This window comes from Sus scrofa, chromosome 3 (genome assembly GCF_000003025.6).
Source record: "Sus scrofa isolate TJ Tabasco breed Duroc chromosome 3, Sscrofa11.1, whole genome shotgun sequence".
NCBI classification, from domain to species: Eukaryota; Metazoa; Chordata; class Mammalia; order Artiodactyla; family Suidae; genus Sus; species Sus scrofa.
In genome coordinates this window covers 125,178,636-125,191,200 of record NC_010445.4, presented here as the reverse complement: position 1 = coordinate 125,191,200, position 12,565 = coordinate 125,178,636, and the positions used below count along the sequence as shown (strand labels likewise).

At 52.0% G+C, this 12,565-nt stretch overlaps 1 protein-coding gene across 5 annotated transcripts in view; it reads left to right on the top strand.

The window, feature by feature from the left end:
- GREB1 (growth regulation by estrogen in breast cancer 1) overlaps window positions 1-12,565 on the top strand; it is a 134,614-nt gene that overhangs the window by 42,765 nt on the left and 79,284 nt on the right. The window contains exon 1 of one of the 5 annotated variants that reach the window (XM_021087830.1): window positions 6,367-7,009. The exons of 1 other annotated variant lie outside the window; for it this stretch is intronic. The gene's annotated coding sequence lies outside the window, so the exon portion shown is untranslated. Of the gene's footprint in view, window positions 1-6,366; window positions 7,010-12,565 lie in introns of those variants that run through there. 3 more of the 5 variants (XR_002342858.1, XM_021087829.1, XM_021087827.1) reach the window with 3 other exon arrangements.

The following is a 12,565-nucleotide window of genomic DNA, read 5'->3' as shown; positions in this document are numbered from 1 at the left end:
CTTCGTAGTCACGTCCATCACGGGGCCACCACCATGAAGCTGCCTTTCTGGAGCCCCGACTCTGGGGCAGGTGGGGAAAACGGTGCTCTAGGGTCCTGGTATCACGGGAGCCTCCCAGCAGCCTTCTGCCAGGGGGGATTATTATCCTCCTTTTGCTGGGCAAACAGGCTCTGGGACGTGAAGCCGCCGCTGTGCCCAGTGGATGTGAGCTCAGCACCCAGCCAGGGTGCAGGGACAGGATGAACGATGCCTCGGAGCCAGTGGGAGGCAAAGGCAGACCGGGAACCTGGCCCCCGGGAGGTGCCATACCTCCCAGATGTTCCGTTTTGCAATGTTTGAGCGCCACTGGGAGTAGCGGTGGGGGAGGAGAGGGGAGGGGACATCAGTGTCGGCAAATAGCAGGACACGGGTGAGAGCCTAGCGCTGTGACCGGGAAAGAGATCAGCCTGACTAGTCCTCAAAAAAAAAAAAAAAGGGATCCCTGCGCTCAATACCTTTGTTGTCCATTATCTCCTGTAAAGCTCCCCAGGCCCCTTTGAAGTAAAGCCTTGTTAGCTCCGTTTGTGGGGGAGGGGACTGGAGCTGCCCAAGGTCACACAAGGTCACACAGCACCGGGTGAGTGAGGGGCTGGGCTGAAAACCCAGGGCCAGCGTCCCAGCTTCTCCACGACTCAGCTGCTTTCCTGTAAACAGAAGCTAGGAACGGAGTCTGCAGTATTTGTGCCTGCATTTATTTGGTGTTTGATGGAAGGGACAGAAATCCTGGTGTGATATGCTGATGTCTTTTATACGAACAAACCCAACAACTGGCCCTATCCCAGGGAGAGTTTCCAGCACGGTCAGTGCCGGGAGGAGGCCAAGCAGGAGAGGAAAGTCTTGGGATGGCCAGAAAAAAATGAGCTCGGACAAGGAGGAGAATTTCACTTCGTTGGAGAACTTGGATGAGCCAGGCCTGAGGACCATCTTGATACGAGGCCCCGAAGCCCTTCACATTCTTTGTAAAAAGAATTTCTTGCTTTGGAGTTTCCGCTGTGGTACAGCAGAAACGAATCCGACTAGGCACCATGAGGTTGCGGGTTCGATCCCTGGCCCCGCCCGGTGGGTTAAGGATCTGGCATTGCTGTGAGCTGTGGTGTAGGTCGCAGACGTGGCTCGGATTTAGTGTTGTTGCGGCTGTGGTGTAGGCTGGCAGCTACAGCTCTGATTCGACCTGTAGCCAGGGAACCTCCATGTGCCGTGGGTGTGGCCCTAAAAAAAAAAAAAAAGGAACTTCACCTAGAAGTGCGAGGTAAGAGGAGTTTTGCATATGGAAGTGGTCATTGGAAGGGTTGCAACTTGTGCGTTATTAGGAAGTAGAGGAAAGAGAGGGAGAATCCTGTGGAAAGTTCTTTCTCATTCTTTGTTTGCGACCTACACGCAGTTCATGGCAACGCCAGGTCCTTAACCCACCGAGCAAGACCAGGGATTGAACCCGTGTCCTCATGGATGCTCGTCGGGTTCGTTAACCACCGAGCCACAAAGGGAATTCCAAAGAATCCTATGGAAAGTTTGAACACCGGCTGTGGATGGGTGTGGCTTATAACAGGTTCAGCAATCAGAGGTAGCTGGTAGGTGTTTGAGGTATGTGGTTTTGTGCATATTCCAAACAGCTTGCTTCAGCTGGATTCCCGTTTTCTGCATTCCCCTTAGTGTTTCTTGCAGAGGAAGCCATGCCTAAAGGCACTGAAAATTCACAAAGTGTCCAAGTTGCTCTCTAATGTATTAATCTGTTGCTGCAGATTTGTGGTTTAAAAAGAAGTTTTGGAGTTCCCTTGTGGCACAGCAGGGTAAGGACTGGGTGTTGTCATTGCTGTGGCTTGGGTCATTGCAGTGGCATGGGTCAGTCCCTGGATTGGGAACTTCCATATGCTTCAGGTGTGGCCAAAAACAAAAGCAAAAGGCCCCAAACCCCTCAAAAAACAAGACAAAAAAAAAAAAAACAAAAAACAAAAAACAAGCATCATAGCAACACGGGTGGGAGCAACACCACAGAAAATACATATCAAAATGTGTGTGGCCTCCACTCCCAAGCCTTTCTGCTTGGCTCTCTAGTTGCCGAGCAGTCCCTGCCAGAGACTGAATGTTTGCGTCCTCCCCAGATTCATGTCTTAAAGCCTAACCTCCAAGGTGATGGTGTCGGGAGGTGGGGCCTTTGGGAGGAGATGAGGTCAGAGGGCGGAGCCTTCAGGAATGGGATGAGTGCCCTTTTATTTCCTTTTTTTTAAGAATTTTTTTCTTTTTTTTATTGCTCAATGAATTTATTACATTTATAGTTGAATAATGATCATCACAATCCAATTTTATAGGATTTCCATCCCACACCCCCAGCGCATCCCCCCACCCCCCAAACTGTCTCCTCTGGAGACCATAAGTGTTTCAATGTCTGTGAGTCAGCATCTGTTCTGCAAAGAAGTTCATTCTGTCCTTTTGTCAGATTCCACATGTCAGTGAAAGCATTTGATGTTGGTGTCTCATTGTCTGGCTGACTTCACTTAGCATGATAATTTCAAGGTGAATCCATCTGGCTAAAAAGGCCGGTATTTCATTCTTTTTAATGGCTGAGTAATATTCCATAGTGTGTATGGACCACATCTTTTTGAGCCACTCCTCTGTCGATGGACATTTAGTTGTTTCCATGTCTTGGCTGTTGCAAACAGGGCTGCAATGAACACTGGAGTCCATGTGTCTTTGCGAGTCCTGGTTTTCTCTGGGTAGATGCCCGGAGTGGGACTGCTGGGTCAAATGGGAGTTCTCTTTTGAGTTTTCTGAGGCTTCTGGATTAGGTCACGAGGGTGCCGCCTTCAGGGATGGGATTAGTGCCCTTTTAAAAGAGACCCTGCCGAGCCCCTCGCCTGTTCTGCTGAGTGAGGACACAGTGAGGAGACGGACCGTCTGAGCCAAGCAGTGGGCTCTCATCAGCTACTAAATCTGCTGGCTCCTTGATCTCGGACGTCCTAGCCTCCAGAACCGGAGAAATAAATGTTTGTTGTTTGAGCCGCGTGCCCTGTGGTATTTTTGTCTCAGCAACCTGAGAGGGTTAAGACAGTCCCTCAGCTCTCAAGCCAGTGGATGGACCAGGTCACCTCTAAGAACGCCTCCTCTGTGACTTTTGAGTCTCTCAGTGAATGGGCTGGGTGACCAAGTATGCCCCCGCCACCCCCAAGTCTCAGAAGATAATAATTAAAGGGTTTTGTTTTTTCTTTTTTTTTTTTTAATTCTTTAGGCATCTCTGTTTTTTCCTTTGGTTGCCTTGGTATCTTTTCTTCTGCTGGATGTTCTATTCATGCGTCGGTCCTGCTTCAGATGCCAGTGACCCTTGGATTTTCATGTGTGTTTAAGAAAGAGAAAGTCAGGTGTGAGTATTGTGTCCCTAGGGAGAGCTTGTGGCCTGGCAGATGTTGCTTTCTGGGTGCTCAGGACCGTATTGGCTGGTATTCTGGTGGCCTCTAAAGGCCAGACTGTGTCTATATGAGCGGCCCTAGTTTTCCTTGGTTGATTCAATTTAATTGATTTCTGTCTTTTGCCAGGAGTGCACGCCTGAATCCCGGAACTCTGCATGTAGCTGTCAGGTGGGAGGGTGGGGGGCCAAGGGCTCTGTATACAGGAGTTCAAAGAAGTCCCCTGTTTTCACCTACCACATGCCGGAGGCTAGAGTCTGGGTGTCTGTAGCAACCAGCCTCCTCTAGATACTTCACCTGTATCAGCCCCAAGTCTTCTCTCTAGTTTGCATTCGAGAGGTTCGTTAAACCTAAACAAAGACAGAAGTGCTCAGGTCTGTTTAGGGAGGTCAGGTCTGCCATGCAACAGAAGAGATGCTTGAACTGGGTTTTGAAGGATGAATAGGAGTTCACGTCACAAATGACAGGGTAAAGCCTTCTCAAGCAGACAGAGCATAGCATCCACAAAGCACCAGTGACATGAGCAGTCAGCATCCCGCAGCTGTGGCAATACCATCCCCTCACAGTTTATGCAAGTAAAGTGCTTTGAAAAGCTCTCAGGGAAACATTTTATAAAAGCCAAGGCCTAGTTATTCGTAAACGGTGCTTCTCATGGTCTCCAGGACGGATAGAGACTTTTTGCTTTTGGAAGGTCATCTCTTCCAGCCGTTGTGATCACAAAGAAAAAGCCAGCATGCTTGGCTGCTGGGACAGTGAATCTTGTCATGTGCTTATCATATACCAGGCGCAAGGGAGTTGCCCAGGGGGAGCACAGCATTTGATATCGAGGAGAAGAGAGGGGTACACGGCAGGGAGATGTGTCAGCATCGAGCGTAGATTTGCAGATGTCAATTTGGAAGGAAGTCTCATACCAGCAACACCCATCAGAGCTGACCCTGGGGCGAGCGCTCTCCGCTGTAAGAACCTGAGTGTTATTTTCACATCGAAAGCCTATTTTGACCGCAGTGGGAAAGGGTAGTCAGTTCAAAGGTATTGTCACACAGGCCTAATGAAGCCAACTCCTTTCTTTGCTCATTTTCTCCTTGTGCTGATGATTTATGTCAATTTTATTTTATTTTGTTTTGTTTTATTTTATTTGTATTTCAAGTCCATACCAGAGACATGTGGAAGTTCCCAGGCTAGGGTTTGAATCGGAGCTGTAGCCGCCGGCCTAACACCACAGCCACAGCCACACAGGATCTGAGCCGTGTCTGCAGCCTACATCACAGCTCATGGCAACGCCGGATCCTTAACCCACGGAGCGAGGCCAGGGATCGAACCTGCAGCCTCATGGATACTAGTCAGATTCGTTCCTGCTGAGCCATGACAGGAACTCCCTGTATCAATTTTCAAATAGCAAATTATAGAAAAGATGAAAGAGGCATTAAAGAAATCTTGAATTCTTTCACTTAGAGTCAACCTCTGTAGATATTTTTCTTCAGTCTCTTTTAAGCATTTTCATTTATTTATTTACAGGTCGGAAGCTTAGTAATGATAATCCGTTACTACTCTCCTGGGCTCTGTAATAAATACTACAGATGCGCCATTTACTGTCCTCAGCACCCCCTCATATTCATGCCTGGAATCCACACAGCAACCCTACCAAATGGGTACTTTTATCCTTTTTTTCAGACTGGGGAACCCGAGGCCCATAAAGGTTAGGGAAGCTGCTCGTAGTCTAACCTCCAGTAAGTCAGGTTTCAGACTCCAGCCTGGGCCAGAGCCATCATCTTAAAAAACTCTGCTGCGGGCGTTCCTGTCATGGCTCAGCAGTAATGAATCCGACTAGGACCCATGAGGATGTGGTTCGATCCTTGGCCTCGCTCAGTGGGTTAAGGATCCGGCATTGCCATGAACTGTGGTGTAGGTTGCAGGTGCTGCTCAGATGTGGCGTTGCTGTGACTGTGGTGTAGACTGGCAGCTGTAGCTCCGATTCGATCCTTGGCCTGGGAACCTCCATGTGCCGAGGGTGCAGCCCTAAAAAAACGAAAACCAAAACCAAACTCTGCTGCTTTCTCTCTCTCGACGTGTCTCTATATAATACATATATATATGATATGACATCAGTGTGTATATATATTTCTCTTTATAGTTCTCTAACAATTTAAACTCTTTCTGAAGCCGTATCCTACATAATATCTGTGTTGTTTAAAACCGTCATGCACACAGCCACAGGCAGGTGGAGACTGCAGGCTGCCTTAGGCCTTCTTTTCCTGTTGGTCATTTCTGTGGCGTCCCGTTTCCCACCATCACAGACAGCGCTCCGAGGACAGAGGGTGGTGGACACTCAGGGTCACCCCTCTCCAGTCCCCAGGGGTCCTCCTCCGACCTGATTTGCTCCCCCCGTGAGTGAAGCCACGTTTGCCTCCATTCCCTCCACCCCAGCCTGGCTCAACCTCCCCCGGGGCGCGGCCTCACCCTTCTGCGAAGGCGTGAGAACTGGTTTGGGGGACTGGGCCTCGAAACAAGAATAATCTTTGCTGCCTGGGGTGCCAAGAGTAATCCAGCACCTTAGCCTCTTGTCACAAAAGGTAGGTGACACAGAAACCCCTGATTGGTGGGCAGATCAAAGACCCTGGAGGAGTCCCCTGGTGGCTCAGCGGGTTGAGGATCTGGCGTTGTTGCTTCAGTGGTTAAGGTCGCTGTTGTGGCACAGGTTTGATCCCTGGCCAGGGAACTTCTGCTTGCCCCAGGTGCCGCCAAAAAAAAAAATGTGAACGACCCTGGAAAGAAGATAAAAGTCAAAGTTAAGGGGAAGCTCTGGACACGAGCTGGTGTTTGCTTGGTTTGCAGAGCGGTAGACAAGACTGAAATCCAGGCGTTTCAGAACCAGCCCCTGTGACTGTCAGGGTGTCCTGGCCCGGGTGTGCTCCCTGCTCTTGGCCGGGGGTGGCGGTTCGGAGGGCCGCGGGTTTTCCCGGGTCACTGCCACACCTGTGGTCCCGCGGTGGCCGGTGGCGCTGCCCGAGTCCCGGGGCGAAGCCCATGCTCTCCCCTGACCCTTTGTTCCCGGCGCAAGAGGACGTGGTTCCGGGCCAAGTACAAAACTTTCATGTTTGAGAAGCCTCGGTTTAACTGCTGGTGGTTAGACCGACAGATTGGTATGTACCTGCGTGGAGAGCACTCTGACCCAGCAAAACACTTCAGTGCTAAGAAGACGGAAAGCTGTGGCATTTGCCATCTGACCCAGCAGGAGCCTGGGGCGGATGGAGCGCAACTTGGAAAGTCTGCTGCTGGTTTTTTTTTTTTTCCCCTGGCTGTTGTCGTAGCCTTGGGAGCATATACTGCCTTTGAAACCTTTCCTGCAGCTGACGTGTTGTCCCTGCCTCCCCGGGCAGGGGCTGGGGAGCTGGGGTGTCAGCCGACCGCGCACTTGGCGCTGCTGCTCTCGGGGGCATTAAGAGCTCCCCGCACGATCAAAGGCACAGCCTGGAGGCGGGAGGCTCAGCCGGTGTTCGTTCCCAGGTCCCTGTGCTCAGCCTGCTCCTGCTGCTCGGTTTCTGGGCCGCCTGAAATGACCAGCTTCTTATAAGGTAGGGGGTGTTCGTGCCCGCTTTGGGGTCGGAGAGATTGGCGCTGGCTTTTTGGCTCATTTAGAAAGACGGCCCTGGCCCCCGTCAAGCAGAATAATGGCAAAGCATTTTCCTTTTGCATAAGGTGCCGGGAGCCGTCAGCTGGGCAAATCCACTTAATGAATTTGTTTCCTAATTTTAACTGTTGGAAACGGTAGCGAAAGGGATGATAAATAATTCGTTTTGCACAAAGGTGGACACAGAAGCCGCAGCGTGGCCACTAGAAGTGACAGGCGAAGGGGATGGTCACACTCTTTGGAAGTTTCTTCTTCCCTGGAAACCTGCCGTTATTCTGAAGGGGCTTCACTCCCATTCAGTTCTCCGTGCATCGGAGGAGCGGGGACACTGCGTGTGCTTTGTTCTTTGGGGTGTTCTCTCTGCCACTGGGAGGACAGAGGTCTGGGAGGCGGCTGCAGGCAGGACAGCCCGGGTCGGAGAGACCAGTGGATGGGACAAGCCGAGCCGGCTTTTCTTCCTTAAACAACACCTGCGGGCGTTTACGAGCGTCTTTCGGGGAAGACGGGAGAAATCTACATGAGAATGCTGTTTCCTGCCAGGGGGGACCTCAAAGAGTTTATAGGGGACCATCCTGCTGTCGGAATGTGTTTATGGCCACATCGTATACTCCTGCTGCCCTGCTGGGGCGCCGTGCCCACCCCTCCCACGGGAGGGAGGTCCCCCAGCTCGTGCTCGAGGAATGACAGGAGGTCTTGGCTCCCCGCCCCCACCGGAAACTTTGGACTCAGCGGACAGAAGTTCCCATACTTGTGTGTTGGCTGAGGGATTCTCATCTTTGGCTCTAGGGACATGGGAGGAGGAAGGGACAGGCGTTGGTGGCTGCTTAGACCTGAGCTGGAGTTTGGGGTGATGACTCTGGGTGGGACTGTCCGTGACCGTCCCAGAGGCCCTGCAGGGGGGCGTCGGGCTGTCTCTGAGAAGGGGACAGGTGTGTTTTGAATGCGATTCGGAAGGGAGGCAGATGGCAGAGGGAGGGGAAGAGAAGCCTGATCGGGGTGGCCGGTGGCTTTTCTCCCTCGTGGACTTGAACTCCGGCTTTGACTCCAGGGCGCGGCCGCTTTCTTCTCTGCCCTGGTCACCTCTCCAGGCGAGGCCGAGAGGAGGCAGAGGACAAAGACAAGTGGGTACCAGACCGCGCCAGGCTTTGCACGTAGGAGGGCTCAGCAGATGCTTGTGAGGGAACGGACGGCGAGCCAGGGGCTGGCTGGAGGGTCCCAAGCGTTTGGTGCGCGGGGCTCCTCGGACCTGCCCTGGCCCTGCCGTCCTGCGCTCTGAACAGTCGGATCCCGCCTGCTTAAAGTCCTTGCCTGGCTCTACAGGGTTAAATCTGAACAGGCTGGAAGGGCCTAGTCTGGACTGGCCCTCGGGAGCTTCCTGTCCCCTCTCCCCACCCCCTTGTGTTCCCCAGGCGCACGTGGGTGTCACCCACGGGGCAAGCCTGGGTATGTCGCCCACCGCTTGCCCAGACGCCCTTTCTTCTGCGCAGCCGGCCGACTTGGCCTCACCCCCCGGATTCCCCTCTTCCAGGAGGCCTCCTGAGATTGACCCCAGATAGAAGCTTCCACGCCCGTTTCCATTTCCTCGGAGCTGCCCTCTCGCCTACATCCCTGCTAAGGCAACCGCCTCGCTGCCTTGTTTACCTGTGCTTCCTCCCGACCTGTGGGCTTCTCCAGGTCAGGCACTCTGTGCATTTCACTTTCACCCTTAGCTCCCAGAGGGAAGGAGCCATGTCTGCCACGTATCCCAGTTAGCCTAGGGAAGCATGTATTTCAGGGCAAAACCATGGATTTGGAAGAGGGAGGAAGTTCCAGGCAGAGACCAGGCCTGGAGTTGTCCTCTTGTGGCTCAGGACAGGCCCAGCTGCGTGAACTTGGCTTGGGGACCTGGAAGGCCTCCAGCGGCGTCTTCTTTTTGAGGCTGGGGTGGCCCTGGCCGGAGGGCCAGCAGGGTCTGTGGATGCCTGGGGTGATGAGCAGAGTCCACGGCCGAGCCTTTGTCAGATCTGCTGTCTGCAGACACTGTCCTGGGCTCCGTGGGGAATTGGGGGAGCTGGGTTGCCGCATCCAGCATCACAAAGCCCCCAGCGGGTGGAAGACACAGACGCAGCCCTCTGTGCTGTTAGAGGGAGAAACCCGGAGCCAGCGAGGGGCTGAGGGTGGCGGTGGGTGCGGAAGGGGGGCGCCCCGGACCTTGGCTTAAGTGTGAGCTGCAGGGAGAATGGGCACAAACAGGGCCCGTGGGGCAGCCGTGTGTTCACCAGGAAAGAACAGAAGCACACATCCTGTCCTTTGAGACAGGAAGGGTGCCCCTCTGACCCTGCAGGGGATGGCAGACGGGCAGGTGAGTTGAGGGAATACCCGCTGCAGGGAGGTTTCAGCTACTGTAACTGTGACAGCCATGCCCTCCTGGGGCTGACATGAAAAGCTCAGGTGTGTTTTCCTGGTACCCCTGGGGCTGCCAGGTCTGCCAGTGATGCGCTCAGGCAGGACCACGTTCTGTTTCTTTGCCGTCCTCACTGTAACCTTGACCAAGGGGCCTCCATCTCCCTTTCTGTCTCCCTCTGCCTCCTTTTAGGGGTTATTATCTGGGACCTGCAGCATTTATGGGAAATAAAGAAATGACCAGACTTAGTTCCTGTTGTCCGGGAGCTTCAACAGGGAGAAGTGTGTGGAAATCTGCCTGGGTGGGGACTTTGCAGTCGGTTTATTTATTTTATTTGTTTTTTGCTTTTTAGGGCCACACCTATGGCATATAGAGGTTCCCAGGCTAGGGGTTGAATTGGAGCTGTAGCTGCCGGCCTGCACCACCGTCACAGCAACACAGGATCCGAGCCGCATCTAAGCCTACACCACAGCTCACGGCAACGCTGGATTGTTAACCCACTGAGGGAGGCCTGGGATCAAACCTGCAACCTCATGGTTCCTAGTTGGATTCGTTTCCACGGCACCACAATGGGAACTCCTAGAAAGCCTGTTTAATTATTGCTATTGGAGTCCAGTGAATCCAATTAATTCAAGATCTCTGGTCACATCTAGAAATTAGAATTATGGAAAGTATTTTATTTTATTTTATTTTATTTTATTTTATTTTATTTTATTTATCTTTTCTAGAGCCACACCCAGGGCATATGGAGGTTCCCAGGCTAGGGGTCTAATCAGAGCTGTAGCCGCCGGCCTACGCCACAGCCACAGCCATCCAGGATCCCAGCCGAGTCTTCGACCTACACCACAGCTCAGGGCAACACCAGACCCCCAACCCACTGAGAAAGGCCAGGGATCGAACCCGCAACCTCATGGTTCCTAGTCAGATTCGTTAACCACTGAGCCACCACAGGAATTCCAGTTAATTTTAATTTTAGAGAAGAAGCTAGAATTTCTGAACATCAGTTATAGACCAACAGCCCTCCATACGTTGGTTCATTTAGCCCTTAGTTCAACTCTGGAAGGTGGTTCATGGTACCGTCATTTTACCAGTGAGGAAATGGAGGTTCAGAAAGCCTAGGTAACTTGCCCAAGGCCACACAGCCTGAGAGAGGCAGAGCCGGAAATTAAGCCCCCCGGTGGTTATATTCCAAAATACGTGCTTTTTACTACCCGGCAGGCGGATCGTGAGTGCTTTGCAAGGCCCAAGTTTGGCAGATTGTTGGAAGTTAGGTGAGTCCCCCTTTATGGAGGCGTTTATTACCTTACACGTCAAAGGGACCTGCGAGGCCGAGACGCCTGCTGGTTTTGATCTAACCGGGCGCCGTGGCTGAGATGGCTGAGAACCGAGGAGCTCCCCGCCCCCCAGGCAGCAGGCGCTTGGGGACGGCCTGTCTGCCGATGGATTAACCCAGATCCCTGGGGGGAAGGGGGACGAGCAGGGGGCGGTGATGGCTTTATTTTTATGAGCAAAAGGCCGGTGTGCCGCAGCCAGGGATCCGCAGAGCTGGGTGTTATCTTAGGCCGCGCGTTCCAGCCATTCCGGGGATGCGGTTGTTGGCAGGTGGGGGCTCTGGGTTTAGGCAGAGGTGCCTCGTTGCTTGACCGATAGAAGGCAAAGTGAAAGGGGCTCAGACAAGAGCGGGAAAAGGGTTGTGGACCCAGAGTTTAGCTGGACACAGACTTCTTCAGGGTCCCCAGGAAGTTGTCCGAGAGCTTTTTTTAAAAAAATTTTTTAAACATTTATTTTTAATTTTTTGTTATTAGTATTTTTTAATAGTTATTTTTTTATTTGTTATTATTATTATTTTTAATAGTTATTGTCCATGAGCTTTTTAAGTGAAGCGGATTTTCTGCCTCTTGGGCAAAACTTTTGATAGTCTATTCTTAAAAAAAAAAGAGAGAGAGAAAGAAAAACAAAAAAGACCACTTCAAGGGGAAATCGGAGCTAGAATATTTTTCTTGGGAAGCACCGGCATCTAATTTAATCGCTGCTTTAATCTCCAGGGGAGGGCCAGTCGGGCAGTGGGAGAGGCGGACACTGTCCAGGCCCCTGCTGATGGTTTGTTTGTTTTCCCTGCCTCTGGAAAAGCGGCAGCTCACCCCTCCCTTGGGAAGGGTCTCCCTGTCTTCAGGGAGCATTCTTCGAATGCCCTTCCTTGGTCTTCTTTGTCTGGCTAGAAATGTGGCTTTTTAAACGGGGCTTTTCATTTCCTGAGGCTCTCTTTTCTGGTCGTGGCAGCTCCCCTTTTGGGAAAGCACCATGAGAAAAGAAGCTAAGGCAGTCCCCTTCTCACCAAAAGTTTTGGCACAGCTGGACAAGGGAACGCCATGCACTGCCACCCCCTGCCAAAAAAGAGAACTTTTAACAAATGCATCTTCATCTTTTTCCTGGAACCAGGAAGTCCCTGGTGTCACTGGAAGCCAAAATTCTCTTGCTTCGAGCGGTGGTTGGCCAGTCTAAACGTGTTCCTAGGGTAAGACCTTGGTCGTGTCCCTTAATCTCATGCTGCCTCAGTGTCCGAATATGTAAAAATGAGAGCCGTGCTCTGTGCATTTTAGGGCCGTGAAAGAAAGGACAGGTGCAAGCTGAGAAGTAGCTGCACAAAATAGCCCAAATAAAGGACGACTGCTTTTTGGTTTTTTTCTTTTTGGGCCACCCCTTGGCATATGGAGTTCCCGAGACAGGGCTCAGATCCGAGCCACATCGGTCACCCAAGCAGCAGCTTCGGCAGCGCTGGATCTTTAACCCACTGTGCCAGGCAGCGATCGGACGTGCGTCCCAGCGCTCCCAAGAGGATGCAGGAACTCCACGACTGCCGCTTTGATTCTTTCGTAAAATGTTCTTGGGGGTTTTGTCGCTCAAGACAAGAGATGCTTTGAAGCCCCAGACTCAGGCTCTTCACCTGAGAAATTAAGATAATAACGCTTTTGTCACAGGACTGCTGGCACAGAGTAGATACTAAACTAATATCGGTTTCCTTCGTCTTCCATTCATACTCGAGGTCCCCCCCCCCCATATAGGTGTGTATCTATCTACTGACATGAAAGCTGCATACACGGAGCACGGTAGATCTTG